The 20460-nt window shown below is 39.1% G+C and overlaps 1 pseudogene; it reads right to left on the bottom strand.

Annotated features, from left to right (window-relative positions):
• Nucleotides 1–12016: 12016 nt before the first annotated feature.
• Nucleotides 12017–13904, bottom strand: Hdac1-ps5 (Histone deacetylase 1, pseudogene 5; annotated as a pseudogene).
• Nucleotides 13905–20460: the final 6556 nt, after the last annotated feature.

Below are 20460 nucleotides of genomic sequence, written 5' to 3'. Positions count from 1 at the left end.
AATCTGTTGCGTAGTGTGGCCATCCTCATCAATAAGCCTAGCTAGGTCTTCCATTGGCTTGATGCAGCTTCTACCTTTACACTTCGATTATTTGTTGTTAGGGATGTAGTTTTTTGCTTGTGTTTGGTTTTCCTTAAATATTCTAGCTCAGTCTCAATTGTTTACCTGCAGAGAGGTAAAACATGTTGGGAGCTTGCTCTGGAGTAAATTTCACTCAAGGGATTTTGGGGCTCATCTGAACCTTTCTTTAGCCTGTTAGAGTTTCTTCATATGACCAAGAAGCATGAGTGACTTTGTTATCAGCTTCCGTGGGGGTATTACACTTTTTAGTACATTTTATTGGATATTTTATGTGTTTACATTTCAAATGTTATCCTGTTTTCCCCCTCTCCCATACCCTCTCCCCCCTCTCCCTGCATCTATGAGGATGCTCCCACTCCCACCCACCCACTCCCACCTCAATGCCCTGGCATTCCCCTACATTGGGGAAACAAACCTTCACAAAACCAAAGGCTTCTCCTCCTATTATGCCAGACAATGCCTTCCTCTCCTACATATGTGCCTGGAGTCATAAGTCCCTTAGTCCCTGGGACCTCTGCAGAGGTTGGTTGATATTGTTCTTCCTATGGGGTTGCAAAACCCTTTAGCTCTTTCAGTCCTTTGTATAACTCCTTCATTGGGGTCCCCATGTTCAGTCTGATGGTTAGCTGCAAGCATCCTCATCTGTAAGACTCTAGTAGAGCCTCTCAAGAGACATCCATATCAGGCTTCTATCAGCAAGCACTTCATAATATCTGTCAGAAATCTCTCTTTTATACTCCTGGACTAATATACTGGTGCAAGAGGGACAGCATTTACTTTCTCTTATCTATTCATATGACTTTCTCACTAAGCCTAATGAACCCAAGATTTTAATTTAAAGTGACAAGCATTAGCACAGTTATTATAGAACATGTTGCATAAGTTTCATAAGTCTTAGAATTACCATATGATCCAGCAGTTAAAATAAAGACTGTCTATCCCAAGGAAATGGGAAAAGGAGGTAGGATCAATACATTCAAGAGACAACTGCATTTCCATGCTCACTGCTACTATTCAAAGTGCTATTTCTAATTACTAATTCACCAAGTAGAAATACCACAAATGTTTATGAATGAATAAACAAATAAAGTAAATGTGGAATAAATACACAGTAGAATATTATTCACCAATAAAAAATGAAATCTTGTCACAACAATATTCATAGAATTGGAAGTCACTTTTATTGCAATAAGTTAGTTGTGAAAAGACAAATATCACATGATTACATACATGTGGATAGTGTGTAAAAGTGGATCATAATAAAGTTGAAAACAGAATGATTGATGGTCAAAGGTGAAAGACAGAAGAGTAGGCAACAAGGAAAGGTATTCAGTGGTACTATGTTCCAGAGAGCCACAAAATGACTGGTGCTATCTCACAGGACAGTGATTATACATTGTGTCCACATAGAGCACATTTAAGAAAGCTGGAGAAAAACGTATATAGCCTGATTTAAGCATATACATACATATATCAAACACAAAATTCTGCCCCAGCAACAAGCACAGTTTTTATTGTATTTCAAATTTTAATTTAAATGTTTTAAAGAAAATAGACCTTCTTAGATGAATTTATTTGCATCTTTTCTACCCTTGCCTCTGCCTTTTGCAAATCCCCCTGTGCACAAATTCGTGACCTCTTTTGCTATACTATATGAACCTAATGAGTTCATGTAGTGTTCCACACACACACACACACACACACACACACACACACACACACACACACATATATATATATATATATATATATATATATATATATATATATATATATGGTCATGTCCCTGGAGAAATCTGAATAGGAAGCTGTTCACGCCATTGGTTGTCTTTAGCTCTTCATTCAAAGGTGAAATGTTGTGAAGTTTACCTATCCATTCTAGCATTCGTGTGGTCATTAGGCAAATGTCATAGGCACATTACTACTACTTCATGAATACAGTATCATTGTCACATCTAGGTGAAGTTATCTAGAGACAAGTTATCCTAATGCTCTGACCCTTACTAATCTGCCTCCTTTTCTGTGACATTTCCCTGAGCTTTAGGATACAGAGTAGATGGTCTATTGGGGAAAGTTACCCATGGCCCTTATTCTCTGCAGAATGACCAGCTGTGAATCTCTCTTATCATCTCAATCGGCTACCAGAAGATGTTTCTTTGATGAGGAATGACAGCCACACTTGTCTCTGCTTATAAGGATAAGCATTTAAAATAGAGTTAAAATTATATTGTTTAAGGGAAAGTCAGTAGTTGATTCTCTTCTGTGGTGTACAACTTCTCCAGTAGTGGGCTGATTTGTAATACCAGGCTGAAGTTCCTTTCTATTGACTGGACCTTAGATCTATTTAGACAGCTTTGGTTACCACAAAGATACAAGTGCCAATATTGAACCATTGAGAATATCTTGCCTGGATGATCATTGTTGTGGTTCATTGGCATTACAGTTGGATACAACTATTGCTTGTTTTCTTTTTCCCTTTGGCAGCTTGCATAGCACCTTCTAGTATGATGAGAGCTAGTTCTTGGGGAAGAGATTTTCCAGGTTAAATCCATTTCAATTCCTCTAAGTTCTATGTCCATAGTGCTCTAAGTTCTACAGAACCAGCCCCTTCAAGTTCCAGCAGCTCATAAATGAGAGTTAGAGTGGGCCTACTCAAAGTCCTGGGTCTAGGTCCTCAAGGTAGCTGAGTTGGTCAGGCAACACTCTGGTGTCCCCACCACCACTAGAACTGCTTCATGGTGGAAGTTGAGAATCTTAGCTGGATCCGCATGATTCTCTGACATCAACATGGCTTTAGACAACCACCTAGACCACAAACAGCAGCATGGCCTTTAGTGGTAACATGGGCCACATAAATCAATATAGCCCCTGACCATATCTGGACTACACAACCATTCATGGCCCTTAGCAACACCAGGTACCTTACATTTCATGGTGCCTTAAAGCCCATGATGCTCACATCAATATGGCCCTCAGAGGCAACAGTGAAAACCTTTTACATCCACATGGATCTCAAGCCTCATCACAGCCTGGGGCAGCACCATGGACTACAGACACCATCATGGTTTCAGGTGACATCACAGAGCACAGTGTGTGTGTGTGTATGTGTGTGTGTGTGTGTGTGTGTGTGTGTGTGTGTGTGTGTGTGTGTGTGTGTCTCCAATCTAGGAAGTGAACCTTTTCTTATCTCAGGCCTCTATTATAACCCAGAGCCAGGGGAACCTCATAGCCAGGCAGTAGGTTCTGGCCAGAGTCTGCATCTATGTAAATGTCAGGCTGCTGCACACCTCTCTTCAAATTCTACTAGGCTTTTTGATCTCTCTCTCTCTCTCTCTCTCTCTCTCTCTCTCTCTCTCTCTCTCTCCCTCCCTCCCTCCCTCTCTCTCTCTCTCTCTCTCTCTCTCTCTCTCTCTCTCTCTCTCTCTCTCTCTCTCTCTCCCCTGTTATGGCCATCCCATCTAGTTCTGTTTCTCTTCATAGGGCACATGCCATTCTGTTTTTTCTATCTTTTCCATCTCTCCATAACATATTTGGTCTTGTAGTGACATCCACCACCCCAATTGGTGGGGTTAGGGGAACCTGTGTCTCTCCACAAATCTTGAATTTCTACTACAACTCCACAGTATTAAAAAAAAAATAAAATAAAATCAGAGTAAAGTAAGTTCAATTAAATAAGGTATATCTGTAACAGATTTTGTTTAATTTCTTGACAGCTAGAAACTTACAAAGACAGCACTCATCTAAAGCCAGTAGCCATGATTTATTCAAAGAAAATGGATTGGAAAAGAAAGATGTATGATGTGACCAAAACTTAACACATATCCTTAGAGAATCAAATGTCTCTCAACAGCTCGCAAATCTGTCGGTCATGCTTAAATCCTTACCACATGACTCATTTCTTGAAATAATATATTTGAGCACTTTAAATTGTATTAGATAAAAGTCTCTCATGTGTCTTTAGTTGAGAAGCCAAATATAACATCTCACACACTCTACAAAGAGTAAATGTCACCAAATAAAGTCAGGTTCACTAGCTCTTCATCTCAACATTTTGGCACAATAGGAATCTATAAATTCAGTAGGAAGAAAAATGATTCCCTTTGTCTTTTAATAACATGAACTTATCTTAAAACAGGAATTTAAACCATTTATTGCATCTAGCTTCATACACTATTTTTCTCACTACATATATTAACAAGTACATGGACCATTAAGTAGTAGAAAAATTAAGTATTTTGAAATCACAATGTCTAGGGAGAGATAACTTCAACCTATTCTGTCAATGTTAATTTATACACTCTTTCCAAAGCATGTACTCAGCTCTCATCAATTTCAACTTTATCCCATATTAGGCTGAAAATTTGAAATTTATTCTTGAGCTAGCCACAGGTAAAGCTGCATATAGCCAAGTCTAGTGGTGATTTGAGTACAAATCCTATGACCCCCATGGTAGAAGGAGACGACTAAATTCAGCCAGTTTGGGCACAACGGCACAAACTCCCAATACTCCCTCTGGAAATGTACACATGTGATCAACTTTTTAATGTATTAAAAAGAAAAATGAATAGATTCAGACTTAAGAAATCAAATAAGGAACATCCAATTGCAAACATTTCTGTATCTCTCCACAAGGTGATTCCGTAGGCTTCCTTCTCCTTGTGTCTTGGTTGGTTATAAACACCAGTGTGGACTTATTAAAGGTTTATTTCTCAGTGTGGTCGAGGCTGGAAATCCAAGCTCAGGGTGGTAAACAGTGAGATTCCTGGTGTAGGGTATCCTTCCAGATTTTAGGCAGCCATCAAATCCTCAGGATGTGAAGAGAGAAAGCATTCATGCTCTTTCTGTCTCCCACTTTCAGGTCACTAGACAATCATGAGAGCTCTGCCCTCGTTTGTAATTAACTCCCAAAGGCACCATTTTCAAATAAAAACCACCAGGATTATAGCTCAGACATGTACATTTGGGGAATCACAGATATGCACTCTGTAGCATTATATAATTAAAATGGGGAGTCTAACATTTATCATTTCTAAGAATATGCTTACTTCATATTTTAACCACAAATTATTGTCCATAAAATATATAGTAATGACATAGGTTAATATTTATATACTACTTTAAGTTGCTTTTTTAGTGGGCCTTTATTTGCAAGCCTTGTTTTTATTTAATGGTAATGAACATAGGACCATTCATTTACTCAAGAAATACTTAAGATATCCCTGATACTTAGAATCTTGCATGTTTAAAAATCAGGCATATGTTGAAATGTCTGACCATAAAACTTCTTATCTCACATTCAAATTAATTATATTTTTTATCCCTACTTCAAGTCTCCATTCTTCACTCTTTGATGCTACTTTCATTTTATAGTGGGAAAAAGATAATCAAACTGGCTCATATATATCTTTATGTTCGTCCCATAGTGTGAACCTTTCTAGCCAAATTACAGAGATCTTTTTCCAAAAATTGCCTTATGCGTAACTTGAATAACTAGTTTAAACTTGAAAAGTAGAATTAAATAAAAGGCTCAGGTCAGCATTATTCAAATAACAAAGACATACATGTAGCCCAGTAATAAAAGTACAGTAGTCTGTTAAAATAAAATAGTATATTCAAACTTAGAAAGGATAAAAATATCTTATTGTTTGCTTTAGTGTGTGTGTGTGTGTGTGTGTGTGTGTGTGTGTGTGTGTGTGTGTGCATTGAGAATATGATGCAAAATGAAATAAATCAAGCCTGCAATAATGGAGATGATCTGGTTTCACTCATGAGCCATGGATGTAACAACAGTCATAGAAGCCCCAGAATACGTTTCCTAAGAGCTGAGCAGGAAGCAGGAATTGATCTGTCTACAGAATGAGAGAGCTCTGGAGATCTGCTACACAGCCATGTGAATAGAAACAATGGCGTCAACGTGCATTCTTGAAAAATAGCTAGTGACGTCCATCCTGGGTGTTGTTTTAACGTCCCAATAAAAATAAATAAAATCAGAGGGTTATTTTTCTTCTGTCAGTTCTTAGAAGCTGTCTTCCTGTCCCCTTGGAGCTATGAAGATGACTAACATCCCCCAACACATTGACTGGATATCTAGAGAAACCTTTTGTGTAGCATCAGCAACAAGAGTTCCACTGTGCTGAGTTCCTGAATGCCTAGTAAATCCAACAGAATTTGAAAAGATCTGGACTGAGCATGACCTCTTCTCACTGGAGTTCAGATTCCATGGCTCAAAGGGCAGCCCAGTTTCCTACTTACCAGACATCAATTGAAGCATGAGAATTTACTTAGCTTAAAGGCAACGCCCTGCACACATTCTTTAGCCATAATGCAGCTAAGAGGAAATGCCTCTCTGTGACCCAGGATAGCTGCTTTTCATGGGACGATTGTGTATATGCACATCTGATTAGCTCAAAGCTTATCTTTGAGCTAAAATTACCTTACTTCACATTACTCCTGGAAACATGGAAACAAACAAGGGCAGAGTGAGCTGTATTCATTCTGAAGCAAGAATAATACAAACACTTTATTTACAATGTACGAGTGATGTTAAAACTTTCTTTGCAATACCGAATACCTTGGCAAGCGCTTGGCTCCTTTCTGAATTTATTACGAACGTCGTGATCCAGCTTCCTCTTTAGACTTCTAAGACTCTTAGATGACAGGTCCATCAAAATCCCATCGGTATGTTTCCATACTTTTATTCCCATGCTGTGTTCGTTCCTCAGAACACCTCTTAAGTATATCTTTTCCTGGAATGTTTTCTTTGTAAATCTAAATTTGCATTTTATAAATTACATTTCAAGTCCAATCAGCAGGACAGGATTTTGAGTTCATCTGTTAATTGTTTGAGTTAGTGTACAGAAAAATGAATTTTCATGTGATATTTACACATACACAAAAATATATATACATATACATACATATACATATATACATATACATACATATATACATAAATACATATACATACATATATATAATACTTAAACTCTCTGTTCCTTGTTGCTGTACTCATGCTTATTCTCTCAAATAGACTCCCCCATGGTTTTGTATTAAAAATGTGTATACACACATATGATATACGTGAATATAATTTAAAAACTTGCAGTATTTGAGTTTAAAAATAACATGTGACACCTGAACAAGAAAAGTACATCTTTCAGGTTAGAAGTTCTGATCTCAGTTAAGACTGTGACGCTGATTATCCCATGTTTGTTTGACCTATCTGTACAGGATGTGCTTGATCACGTGTAGGTATGGAGGTATGTGGGCAGGAAGTACTTCAGCATGTAAGCTTGCCCCTGATTGGACCTGATAGGAATACTACAACTGTGGGTTCGCCATCTTTAGTCCATGCAAAGTTTTCTGGGAATCCCGGAATGGTCCTGGCCAGAGCCCATTTAATGAGATCTTCCTTCAAATTTGGCTTAAGATTGTGGCAGTGGTCTTATTCTCAACCAGTGGAAATAAAAGTATTTGTCAGTACAATTATTCTCCTAAACAATTTCAGGAGTATGTTATAAAAATGGAATATTCAGGCTGTGTAGCTTTCTGGAAATTTTAAAGATTAGGTTTATTTATTTATTAGGAATCCACAATACCAAAGTGGTAAAATATAGTTCCCCCACAATCCCTTGGCCATCAGTTTCCAAGGTGAATTGACTATTTGCAATTATTCTCAATCACTATTCTCTGAGGTAGGAGACATTAAGGTAGCAGAATCTGTGTGGTTGGAAATTAGGGAAGCATTATAATTAACTTGTAATGAAAAATATTGCTTTCAAGCCATAGCATTTCCTAAGAGTGTGAAGAACTTAGAAAAGTAAACACATTATGAACTTTTAAAACCAACAATCCTTATAATAAATAATCTATTCTTTTAAAACGGGAGCTTTCGTTGCCCTTTCAGAGTTTTGGGTGTAGCACCCAGCAGTTCATAGAAATATAACATGGGAGATGGCGCTAATGGGTTTTCTTTTCCCTTCTTAGTTTAGCTTCATATAATGCTATATAAGCTAAACAATCAAATACCACTTTAGTAGAAAATTATACATAGGGTACTTTTAAATCTTTCTGATATGGAGTACAAAATGGTCACAACCTGAAGTGGTTAAAAAGTAAATCCATATTGTGAATGTATGTTGACTAGCTTTTTCAAAGATGAATGTGTGTTTAACTTGGACAAATAATAGGAGGTTTTCTTTTTTCTGAGAGACATATTTATAAAATTACATCGTTGTTATGGTACAATGTTATCAAGGTTATTATTCAAATCAAATTAGGTTGTGAATAAAGCAAATTGAAAAGTATAATTTAAAAAATGTAAATAACCACATTCTACAGCTTTATGATATTAAGAACACATGATTTAGAGTCACTGGTTTTTAGAATGAAAATGTTCCAACTTTATATCTCCATATGATGCATAAATATCAAAATTCACTAGGAATTTTGTCTAAAAATCCTGGATATTCCACCAAGATAATTTAACGCATGTAGTCCCACCAAAATAGTGCATATTCTTTCATATGTTTGTCGTATTTTATATATGAAAATCTGATCAATTTCACTTGTTTATTTTCTAAAGTTGCTAAGGAGACCAAGAGAATGGAAGAGATATATCTAAGATATGGAATATTGAACATATGGAATATGGTAAGACAGACGGTGTCCAGTGGAAGAAAATCAAGGGTGCGTGCCCACTCATTTGCTCAGTTGCTCTGTTTGTCTCAGTGAGGATTATGTGTGCACCACAGTCCCCTGGCCGTTGCAAAAGGCAGTCTCAAGAGCAAATACAGCATCAGCCCTCCCAAATGCCAATGCTCATTTTATCACGTTGTCTGTTTCCACAAAGATGCTATATTCCGTTTTCATTGAAAAGGATCATGGTAAAGATGCAAATGAGAATAAAGAGAGCAAAGGCAAGGCTGAAAAAGAAAGAAACCACAGAAACTTTCTTTAAGAATATAAACACTTGGGGTTGGGGATTTGGCTCAGTGGTAGAGTGCTTGCCTAGCAAGCGCAAGGCCCTGGGTTCGGTCCCCAGCTCCGAAAAACAACAAAACAAAACAAAACAAAAAAACAAACAAAAAAAACAAAACAAAAAAAGAATATAAACACTTAACGTTCTCAATTACGAACAACATACATGTAATTTTATTTGGCTGAAGTTCTCAATTAAGAAACAGTGTAAATGTAATTTTTATTTACCTGATGTCATTGTTGTCTTGGAGGCGTACTTCCCCAGTCTGCTAACCGAGGCCTAATCCTTGAACCTAGTAGCCTGTACAATCTCATCTAGGCCTTGAATGTTTTTTCAGTCTCTAAGACTTAGTGATAAATTACCTTACCATTTTTTAGTTCTTTCTGACTTTTGACCATTTGGCCAACTCAGCTGTTCTAGCTCAAAACTTCTCTCTTTGCTGACTGCTTCAATCTGACTTCCCTCTTAGACTCTGACGTTTTGCTCTGCTTAGCTTCAAACTTAACTCTGGCAATATGTTCTAAACTTTTAACTCCTTCTCATTCCATGGGTGCTCTGTCTTTACCTCTGTATAACTTGTTCCCTTTGTACAATTGTCAAAGTAATTCTGCCTATTTCTTCTTCTCTGCATAGATCTGTCTTAAGTAACTTCTCTTTTCTCTCTCTTTCCATGAGCGTTGACCATATCCTAGTCTATCAAATCTTTCCCTTATTGGTCACTTTGCCATTCAATTAAATTTCACTTTCAAACACGGGTGCATCCTCCTACAAACTAAGTTTAGCATCATTACTTGGAGGTAAAGGTGTTTACTAAGGACTGAGCCACACTCCAACTAGAAACAAGTATTTTTCACTAAATAACACAATCTTCGGGTTTACAGTATGATCAAATATCCTGCAACAAAACATGAAATGAAATTCAAATTTTAAATAAAAATAATTGTGCATCCTGACCAAGTGTGAATTGATTTCATACTGAGAATTCAAGGCTGATTTGAAATTTGAAAATTTGACTACACATTCTGCCTTATGTTTCTTAAAAAGCAAATCATGTGATCTCATCAGTCAATGTAAAAATATATTTCATAATATTCAACATCTATTCATAATAGAAACTAAGAAATTAGAAAATAGAGGGAAACTTTATTCAGCTTAAAAGAATCTAGGTTTTTGTTCCATGCATTGGAAACAGAATATATCCTAAGTGAGGTAAACAAGACCCATGATACGCATGGTACATACTCACTGATATTAGCCATAAAGTACAAAATAGCCATGACACACCCCACAAACCCTAGGAAGTCAAAGAAGAAGGAAGGCCCATGTGAGGGTGCTTAAAACCCACTTTGAAGGATGAACAAAATAATACTGGGAGGCAGATGGAGGGAAATATCCGTGTGGGAAAGGGGAAGGAGAGAGGGAAGGGGGTAGGATCAGTTATGGGGCAGGAGGTGGGAGACAGGCCTAGAGGGCCAGGAAAATGAACATACTAGGTATGGGGAGCAGGAGAACCACTAGAAAGTCTTAGAGACCCAGGATGGGGTACATTCTCAATACTCATAGTGGATGATTTCTGCTGAAATGCTTGACAGTGGGGTTATGGAACCTGAAGAGACCACCTCTAGTTGGCAGTCAGAACCCCTAGTGGACAGATTGAGATACCAACTGACCTACAAAACATTCAACTACAAATGCAGGGACAAAAATGGAGCAGAGCCTAAGGAATGGCTGACCAGTGACTAGCCCAACTTAGGATCTATCTCATGGGCAGGCACCCATTCCTGACACTCTTACTGAGGCTATGTTGTGCTTGCAGACAGGAGCCTAGCATGGCTGTTCTCTGAGATCCTCTACCAGCAGCTGACTGAGACAGATGCAAATACAGCCAGGCAATAAACTGAGGACTGGGACCCCTATGGAAGAGTTGGGAGAAAGATTGAAGGAACTGAAGGGGATGGCAAACCCATAGGAAGACCAATGATGTCAACTAACCTGGATCCGTGGGAGCTCCCAGAGACTGAGCCACCAACCAATGAGCTTACATGGTGTGGTCAGATGTCCCCAGCATACATATAGCAGAGCACTGGCCTCAGTGGGAGAAAATGTGGTGCCCAAGGGTGGGAGGATGCCCAGAAGTGGCACCTTCTCAGAGGCAAAGAGAGGCTGGATGGGGAGAAGAACTCTCCAAGAGGGGACCGGGTGGCGGGAGGTAACATTGGTTTGGAAATAAATAAGATAATTAATTAAAAAATAAATATGAAGGAATCATACTACCAGACTATAAAGGGTTATGAAGCCATAGCAATTAAGAGAATAAAAGAGTTGCATACAAACCAGCAAGTATATCAGTAGAACATCGCTGAGGGAGCATGATTTATTGCTCTCCAAGAAACAGGATGATGTAATTGAATAAACATCCATTTCAAAGCAATTAAAAATTCTTGACCTCCATCTTATATTATTTATAAAAGTTAATTTGAAATGTATTAAAAGCCTCTATATGAAAACCAGAAAGATTTGAGAATAATCCTTTGTGAAGATGTTGAACAGCATGGGCAATCAGAGGAATGCTAATTAAACTCCTAATGAGATAGCATTTCAATAAGGGATTGGCAATACCAAACCGGACAAATGTGTAGCAACTGAAATTTGCATACATTGCTTGTGTGAATGAACAATGATATTGCAAATTTGGGGGCAAGTTTACAATCTTTTATACAGATTAAAAAATATGTACCTTTCATTCGTCAGTGTCCTTCCTAAGAGAGAATGAAGAAATGACCCATACAAATCTATACAGGAGTGCCCAGAGAATTTATATTCACAATAATAATTAAATCCAAATAAGAAATATCAATTTTAAGGTATAGAAATGTGCTGTTTTATTACAAAGAATCTCACAAAATGAAAATATCTCAAAATGGAAGCTAGGGTAACAACGTGCACCTACAGAATTGGAGGAAGACAGGGCAATATAAGTTTTTCTGCTTGCCCAGGATGGGTGGGATGTTATAAACAGAACCAATCTAAAAATGGCTGGTATTACCCAAGCCTGAAAAGAGATCTCAGAAGACCCAGTCACCCCTTCTAAAAAAGCTAACGAGGGCATCTTAGCAGAGCTCCTAAGCGGGCATTTGGCAGTTCAGGATTTTGTATTCCTGTTGTTTTCTTTCCACTTGGACCCTACACAGTTCAAAACTAAGACCTGGGGTAGGACAGACAAGGGAGCTCTGGGAAGAGTTCTCCCAGCACCACTATCCTGTGCGCTGGTCCCTGGTTCCTATCTAGTCCCTCGAGATCTTATAGTTAACATATTTTATATAATACATAGAGGAACAGAAAACATAAAATCTGAGAAATTGGGAGCAAATGAGGGACTTGGGGAGAAGATGGAGCTTCAGGCCTTGCTCAGGCCAACCTGACGTCTTCTTTGACCCTTTTGGCTCTGGCTTCTCCTGCTTGGTTTTCTCCTCTTCTGTGACTTCTTTTTTTCTCTTCGGGATTCTTTTTCTTTCTCATTCTGTGTTTTGACTCTTTTGACTTTTTTGAAGTTAGAAGAGTTCTTGTGACCACCTTCTCCCTCCTTATCGGAATCAGAGAATTCTTTCTCATAGGCAATGCGTTTGTCAAAAGAGCACACAGAGACTCATTTATCAGAGTCCTCCTCATCCTTATCACCGCTCTCTTCTGGGATGGCATCCTCTGGAATGGCCTGCATTTGGACCCCAGGAGCATGGGGCAGCATTCTCAAGTTCTCAAAGAGCCACTTCTTGATCTTTTCCAGGTATTCATTAGTGCTATGGTTAGTCATATTGGAAGGGCTGATGTGAAGCTTGGAATCTGGTCCACAGTCTTCAAAGTAGTTATTGTACGGTAGCTCATTCGGGATCTCTGTTTCCAGGGCCACAGCTGTTTCCCAAGTCCAGCACAGAGAGACATTACGGATGGTGTAGCCACCTCCTCTCAAGATTAGCATAGGCAAGTCAAAACTCTTCACCAACTCTACACACTTGGCATGCTCTTTGATGGTCAGACTGAAGCAACCTAACTGATCCCCAGAAGGGAATCTGAGCCACACTGGAAGACCACTGCTCTAGGTCGGAACATCTCCATTATTTTGGACATGACTGGCTTGAAGGTGGCTTCATAAGACTCATCATCAATGCTGTCTCGCACTGGGTAGTTAACTGCATAGTACTTGCCTTTGCCAGCTCCAATATCCTGTAGGTCCCCAGTTCCTGGGGAGTACTCTCCGTATTTATGAAAGGATACAGTCATGACCCGGTCTGTAGTATAGAAGACCTCTTTCATGCCATCCCCATGGTGAATATCAATGTCAATATACAGCACCCTCTGGTGATACCTCATCAGTTCCGGGATGGCCAAGACGATATCATTGATGTAACAGAAGCCAGATACTTTAGACTTCTTTCCATGGTGCAGCCCCCCAGCCCAGTTCACAGCCGTGTCAGTCTACTGCTTATTGAGTTTCACAGCACTTGCGACAGAGCCACCAATGGACAACTGACAGAACTCAAACAAGCCATCAAATACCGGACAGTTCTCACCCACGTTGAATCTCTGCCTCTCCTTGCTGTATTCAGACATATTATCTAGGCAAATAGAATGCAAGAATTTAATATAGTCATCGCTGTGGTACTTCTCAGCATTAGCTTTGTGAGGATAATAGATTTCCACTTTCTGGTAGAGACCATAGTTGAGCAGCAAATTGTACGTCATATGGATTCAGTGAAGGGTTTATTGGGTGCCCTTGTCCATAATGGTAGTTTCCAGCATCGTAGTAGTAACAGACTTTCCTCTCAGTGCCCTGAGTCTGTGCCATCCTTCCCGCCGCCCTACCCTACCATCAGTCTCTCAATTTTTCAAAGATCAAAATTAAATAAAATATGAGATACGTTGTGAGAACAGTGTCCGGCTTTAGAATTGGGAAAGTCCTGACGGAATGTGCGTGCAGCACTTTCTGTGTCATAGGAAACAAACCATAAATTTTCTACATCTTACTTATGGAACTATATCTGCTTACCAGAAGGCATGTAAGTGTAGAGGGCACACTTTAAAAAAATATAAAACTATCATATTTCAATTGAAGTTCCCTATTTTTAAAGACATGATGACTTATATTTTCCAGGCTATCAATCATAAACTTTATTCACATTATACCTATTAAATAACTTTCTTAATGCTATCATGTTTAGTAACATTTCAGGAAGCACTAAAGCCCAACTTTATAGTAATCTAGACTTAATTATAAAAGGAAGATTCACCTGCAATTGAGGAATTAAATACCCGACTGTGTCTCCTTTATTTATGCTGGTGCTGTGCCAGGGCAGCGGTGTTCTTGCAGTGATGGATTTGACGGTATGAATGATCAAACCCAGGGCCTTATGGATGTAGACAACAATTCTACCAGAGAGAGACATCGTCAGGCTAAATTATCAAGTGTACATTCTTATACTTGGTAAATATTTTACTTCCTTTGTCTAAAAGACTGGAAACAAAGACAAGAGTTGAAGAAGCAATCATAACACATGGGGAAAATAAAGTAGATTTGAACCCATTCCCTTCTGGCCTCAATGTTTTCTGATAGGATTGGAGAAGCTCCAGTCAACCATCATAGTTACCTTCCCCTGGCTCTAGAAGTATGTTCCGAATTCAGAAAACCAGGAGTCCTTACAGCAAGGACTTGCAGCCCATAGGTATCTTGGTTTTCAGTTTCAAGACAGCAAGGAGATAGAATGTGTCCCACAAATAAGACATAATTATTCCACATTCTCACTCTCCCCGTCAGCACACTGAATCTACGTAACTTTGAACACTAGTCACGTCTCCCATTCATTTACAAGGCTACTGTGAATGCAGTCATATGCTCTGCTGCTGCCCGAGAAGCAGCTAACACACAGCCGAAGATGCAAGGCAAAGGGAAGAAGCCATTTCCTTTTCTTTTCATCCTAATTATAAAGAACCGTCTGGGGCTTCTCACTGACAATGAGATTTATTTATTCACATTACGGGAAATGAATACGCATCTATACTTGTGAATGGAAGCTTCCTTAACTCTATATTTTATTAATTCATGTTCACTTTTATTTGTGGAGCATTGTCGTGCATGTCTATGAGAGTGCATGTGCAGGGCAGAGGTCATTTCCTGTGTCTTCATACAACACTCTATACCTTATTTATTTGAAACAGGGTCTTTCAATTGAATTTGCGTAGTGAGCTCTCCAATTCTGCCAGACTATACTGCAGCTTGCTATAGGATTGCCTTGTCTTTGTGTTCCTGTTTCCATGACAACAGGTGCTTTGCACGCATCCCAGGTCATCTGTGCTCATATTGTTATGCGCTTAAAGTTATAGGAATGAATATTCATTCATTCATTCATTCATTCACTCATATATTTTTGTTTATTTGTTATGCCTTCATTTCAGTATAGGAGCATTTCAGGGCCTCCTACATTATTTCACAAGTTTGGGTGTTGCTTCAAGCCCACTTCTGCCATCTATGCTAATATTTTGTCTGACTTAATTAAGCCTGTGTAGCTTTATGCACTCTGTCGCAGTTTCTGTGAGTTAATTTGTGCAACTGCCCTGCTGTGTCAGGAAGATACTGGTTCCTAATAGAGTCAACTATTACCTATGCCTCTTACAATGCCTCTAATCCCTCTTCTTCAGTGGTCCCTGAGTTTGGAAGGTACAATATAGATGTCCACTTAGAACTGAGTACCCTGTAGTCTCTACTTCTCTGTATGTTGATTAGTTATGTGTCTCTGTGTTAATCACCACGTACTGCAAATAGAAGCTTCTCTGAGGAGGTTTGAGAGCTATGTTCATCTAGATAAGTGGTTCTCAACCATCCTAATGCCTTGACCCTTAAATATAATTCCTCATGTGATAGTGACCTCTAACCATAAAATTATTCCATTGTTACTTCAATAATGGTGGCAGGTATTGGCCTCAATTTGTGGAGCGGGACTTAAATCCAATCAAAATGTAGTTTGTAACTTCCATGATATTTAGTTCTATTACACCAGTGGGCATGTCTTAGTAGGCCAGTCATTATTTTAGCTCACAGGATTCACAGAGAGGTAGTGCCGTTGATTACTTTTCTCCTGTGGTAGTGTTCATAACACTTCCAGCACTGTAAAAGGGCACTAGTAGTAATGAAGCTTCCAGTTGTACCAAGTTGCTGAGAACCAACCTTAGCTCTGTCAGGGTCAGAGGTCCTGAGGAGGGGAAGAAAGTGAGCAGCAGATGAATGGCTCCAAGTCAGTTACAGATGCAGGCTGACGGCTCTGTGTTCTGCCCAGGATAGCTCTCTCTTGCTCGTGTTTTCTGGTATTGAAATACCTCACTCTTGCAGACCAAAGCCTAGTCTGTTATTTCCATAAGCTACTTTCCTTAGAAATAGCATATCCTTTTCATCATTTACCCCAGGTACCCTTTGGATCATCATTTTATTACTTCAGCCCCTTGACTCTTAGAAACTGAAACACAGAATTATATTTGAAGTAAATGAACCAGAAAGCAAATCCTTTTTATTTTTTAACACAGCGAGTCTTGTGCTGTTTCCTGGGTACAGCACTTGTGGCTGCCACGTCTAGATATAAAGTCTATTTTTATGTGAGAAAATTAGCTAACTTTTTTTATAATAAAATTTTGACAATTTAGTGAGCCCTTGTTTGTGCCAATGCAAGCAGCATTGACTCTCATTTCTAAAGTTAATTAATTAATTAATTAATTAATTAAGTTTTACACTCCAGCTTTTATTCCCCTACCGGTCCACCCCCGAGGGTTCCACATATCATACCTCCTCCCCAACCGTACCACCCCCCACATTCTCTCTACTAGGATGTCCCCACCCCACCCACCCCACCAGATCTCTGAACTCTCTGGAGCCTCCAGTCTCCTAAGGGTTAGGTGCATCTTCTCTGACTAAACCTAGACCAGGGATTCATCTGCTGCATATGTGTTGGAGGCCTCATCTCAGCTGGTCTATGCTGCCTGGTTGGTGATCCAGTGTCTAAGAGATCTCAGGGGTACAAGTTAATTGAGACTGCTGGTCCTCCTACAGGGTTGCCCTCCTCCTTAGCTTCCTCCAACTTTTCCCTAATTCAACCACAGAGGTCAGCAGCATCTGTTGTTGGTTGGGTGCACATATCTGCATCTGACTCTTTCAGATGCTTGTTGGGTCTTTTGGAGGGCAGTCATGGTAGGTCCCTTTTTGTGAATGCCCCATAGCTTCAGTAATGGTATCAGGTCTTGGGCCTTTCCTTGACCTGGATCCCACTTTGGGCCTGTCACTGGACCTTCTTTTCCCCAGGCTTTTATCCATTTCCATCCTTGCATTTCTTTCAGACAGGAAGAAGTACGGGTCAAGGCTTTGGCTGTGGGATAGCCATTCCTCACTTAATACCCTGTCTTTCTGCTGGAGATGAATTCAATAAGTTCCCTCTCTCCACTGTAGGGCCTTTCATCTAAGGTCCCCCTTTTGAGTCTTGAGAGTCTCTCACTTCCCAGGTCTTTGGTACATTCTAGAGGGTCTTCCCAACCTCCTTCCTCCCAAGGCCACCTGTTTCTATTCTTTCTGCTGGCCTTCAGGGCTTCAGTCATTTCCCCCCCACCCAATACCAAATCATGTTCCCTTCTCCTCTCACCCCCATCTCCTTTTCCTCTCCTGTCTCTCCCTCCCTCCCCCGTTGGGGTTGCTTTCTTCTCCCTCCCAATGGAACTGAGGAGTCCTCATTTGGGCCCTTCAGTTTGTTGAGCTTTTTGAGTTCTGTGTACTTTATCTTGGATATTCTGTATTTTTTTTTTGGCTAATACCCACTATAATCCTTTGCTATCTCAATATATTCTCTTAATCTTTCGATTTTTTTCTTTTATATCTCAGAAACTTCAAGCAAACCTTATTATTGGAAGATATTTTGGAATCCCAGAAAACAGGAATATCACTTAAGCCATCATCTTTTTTTCTTGATACTAGACCAATCTCTTGGATCACACATATAACTACCCTATTTAGGGGGTAAAATATGTAGGCCAAATTTAGTTGTTGATGGCTTCCATAGAGGAGAGCATTTACCAATAACTATCTATCTGATCCTTGCTTATTAACTATTTCTTCCTCTTTTGTGATCCAGAGTTTTTCCTTTATTTACCAAATCATATCTCTTTAAATATCTTTCTGACTATGTTAACTCACTAAAGACCCTACCTCTCTTCTTTCAGTTGCATGAAACCCCTCTAATAATTCATATTGCAGGGGGAACATTTCCTGATAACCTTGACAGGGTGAATATTCCCTGAAGGAGGAACATGAAGGAAAATATGTACATTTCTATGCAAAGAAGCTTTACAGCTATAGCAGCCATCAGTACTTGAGGAGATTCACATGTTGCTGGCTCTCTGCTCCAGGGGTGGCAATCATGTCACAGTATTCTGTCCATGGCCATGATACAATACTGATCATGATACAAGCTTGATCCTCTAAATTCCATGACTCGTATCATCAGCAATGGAATCTTCCCATCAAATTCTGGAGAGTAAGCAAGAACAATGACAATAGCCTAGAGTAGATGTAGTTCCACTGGTCAACAACTTAAAAATATTGAGTTTGCTAGGAAGGCCATTTTTCCAGTATTAATCCTACCAGTCTATGAGCATAGAATATCTTTTTGTCATATATATTCTTCAATTTCCTTTCAAGGTCTTAAAAATTAATTACACAATTCTCTCAGTTTCTTAGACTTATCCAAGATATTTTTTGATGCTGTTGCAAATAGTATTGTTTTCCTGATTTCTTTCTGGGTAATTTTGTATATGTATAAGAGAACACAGATTTTGTATCCTGTTACACTGATTAATGTATTTATGACCTATAGGATATTCCTGTGACTCTATGACGTCTTTTATGCATAAAAACATATCATCCATAAATATATTACTTCTTTCTGCTTATCCTTCTTTTATTGGTATCTTCTTACTCTAGCTAAGACTTCAGGTACTATACTAAACAGGAACGGAGAGATTGGAACTTCTTGACTTGGTTTTCCTTTTAGTATAAATGAGTTAGATTTTTGTTTTCTGTTTAGAGGATGCTTGCTGTGATCTTGTTGCAAATTGCCTTTACTGTGTTGAGATTTTTTCCCCTTTAGATTTTCCAGGAATTTTTATCTTGAAAGGATGTTGAGCTTGAGTCAAAGGTCTTTTCTGCATCTAATGAGAAGAATGTCATGTGGTTTTTGTCACTGAGACCGTTTATGTGGTAGACCGTACTTGTTGAATCACATACGTTGAATTATCTCCTAATCTCTGAGATGAAGTCAATTTGATCATAGTGGGTAATCCTTTTTATTTTCTTTTGAATTCAGTTTGAAAGGATTTAATTGGGAATTTGGAGATCTATTTCATCAGAGTTATTGGCCCATCATTTTTTGATGTTATTGTTTTTATCTTTGTCTATTTTGGATGCCATGGTTGGCTTCATAAATAAATTTGTAAATACCTTATGAAATAAATTGAACAGTACTCCTATGTTTGTTCTTTGAAAGATGTCTGGTGGAATTTTATTATGTACTCATCAGGTCTTGGACTATTTTTGGTTGGGAAGTTTTTAATCACTGCTACTACTCAGCAGTTGTTATCCATTTATTTGAATTATACTAGCTTCCTGTTGATTTACTTTATTTCCTAGAAATCCATCCTTTTTATTTTCTAGCTTATATAAATGTAGATTTTCTTTTTTAAAAAATTTTAGGGGTTGGGGATTTAGCTCAGCGGTAGAGCGCTTGCCTAGCAAGCGCAAGGCCCTAGGTTCGGTCCCCAGCTCCGAAAAAAAAATTTTTTTAAAGATATTTATATTGGTTATTTTATTTACATTTCAAGTGTTATCCCCCTTGCCTGTTCCCCCTTCACAGTCCCCCTATCCCCTCTTCCCTTCCCCGCCTCTATGAGGGTGCTCCCCTATCCACCCACTCCTGTCTCAGTGGTCTAGCATTCCCCTATCCTGGAACATCAAGACTCCACAGGACCAAGGAGCTCCCCTTTCAGTGATGCCAGATAAGGCAAACCTCTGCTACATATCCAGATGGAGCCATGGGTACCTCCTGTGTACTCTTTGGTTGGTGACATAGTCCCTGAAAACTTTGGAGAGAGGTCTGGTTAGTTCTTCCTATCAGGTTGCAAACCCCTTCAGTTCCTACAGTTCTTGCCCTAATTTCCCCATTGGGGTTCTTGCACTCAGTTCAATGTTTGGCTGTGTACATCCACATCTATATTGATCCGAATCTGGCAGAGCCTCTCAGGGGACAGCTATACAGGGCTCCTGTCAGTAAGCACTTCTTGGCATCAGTAGTAGATTTTCAAATTATGTCCTTGCTGTT

This window comes from Rattus norvegicus, chromosome 20, assembly GCF_036323735.1.
Source record: "Rattus norvegicus strain BN/NHsdMcwi chromosome 20, GRCr8, whole genome shotgun sequence".
Classification (NCBI taxonomy): domain Eukaryota; kingdom Metazoa; phylum Chordata; class Mammalia; order Rodentia; family Muridae; genus Rattus; species Rattus norvegicus.
The sequence above is the reverse complement of the archived record's forward strand: the minus strand, read 5'-3'. Positions and strand labels throughout refer to the sequence as shown.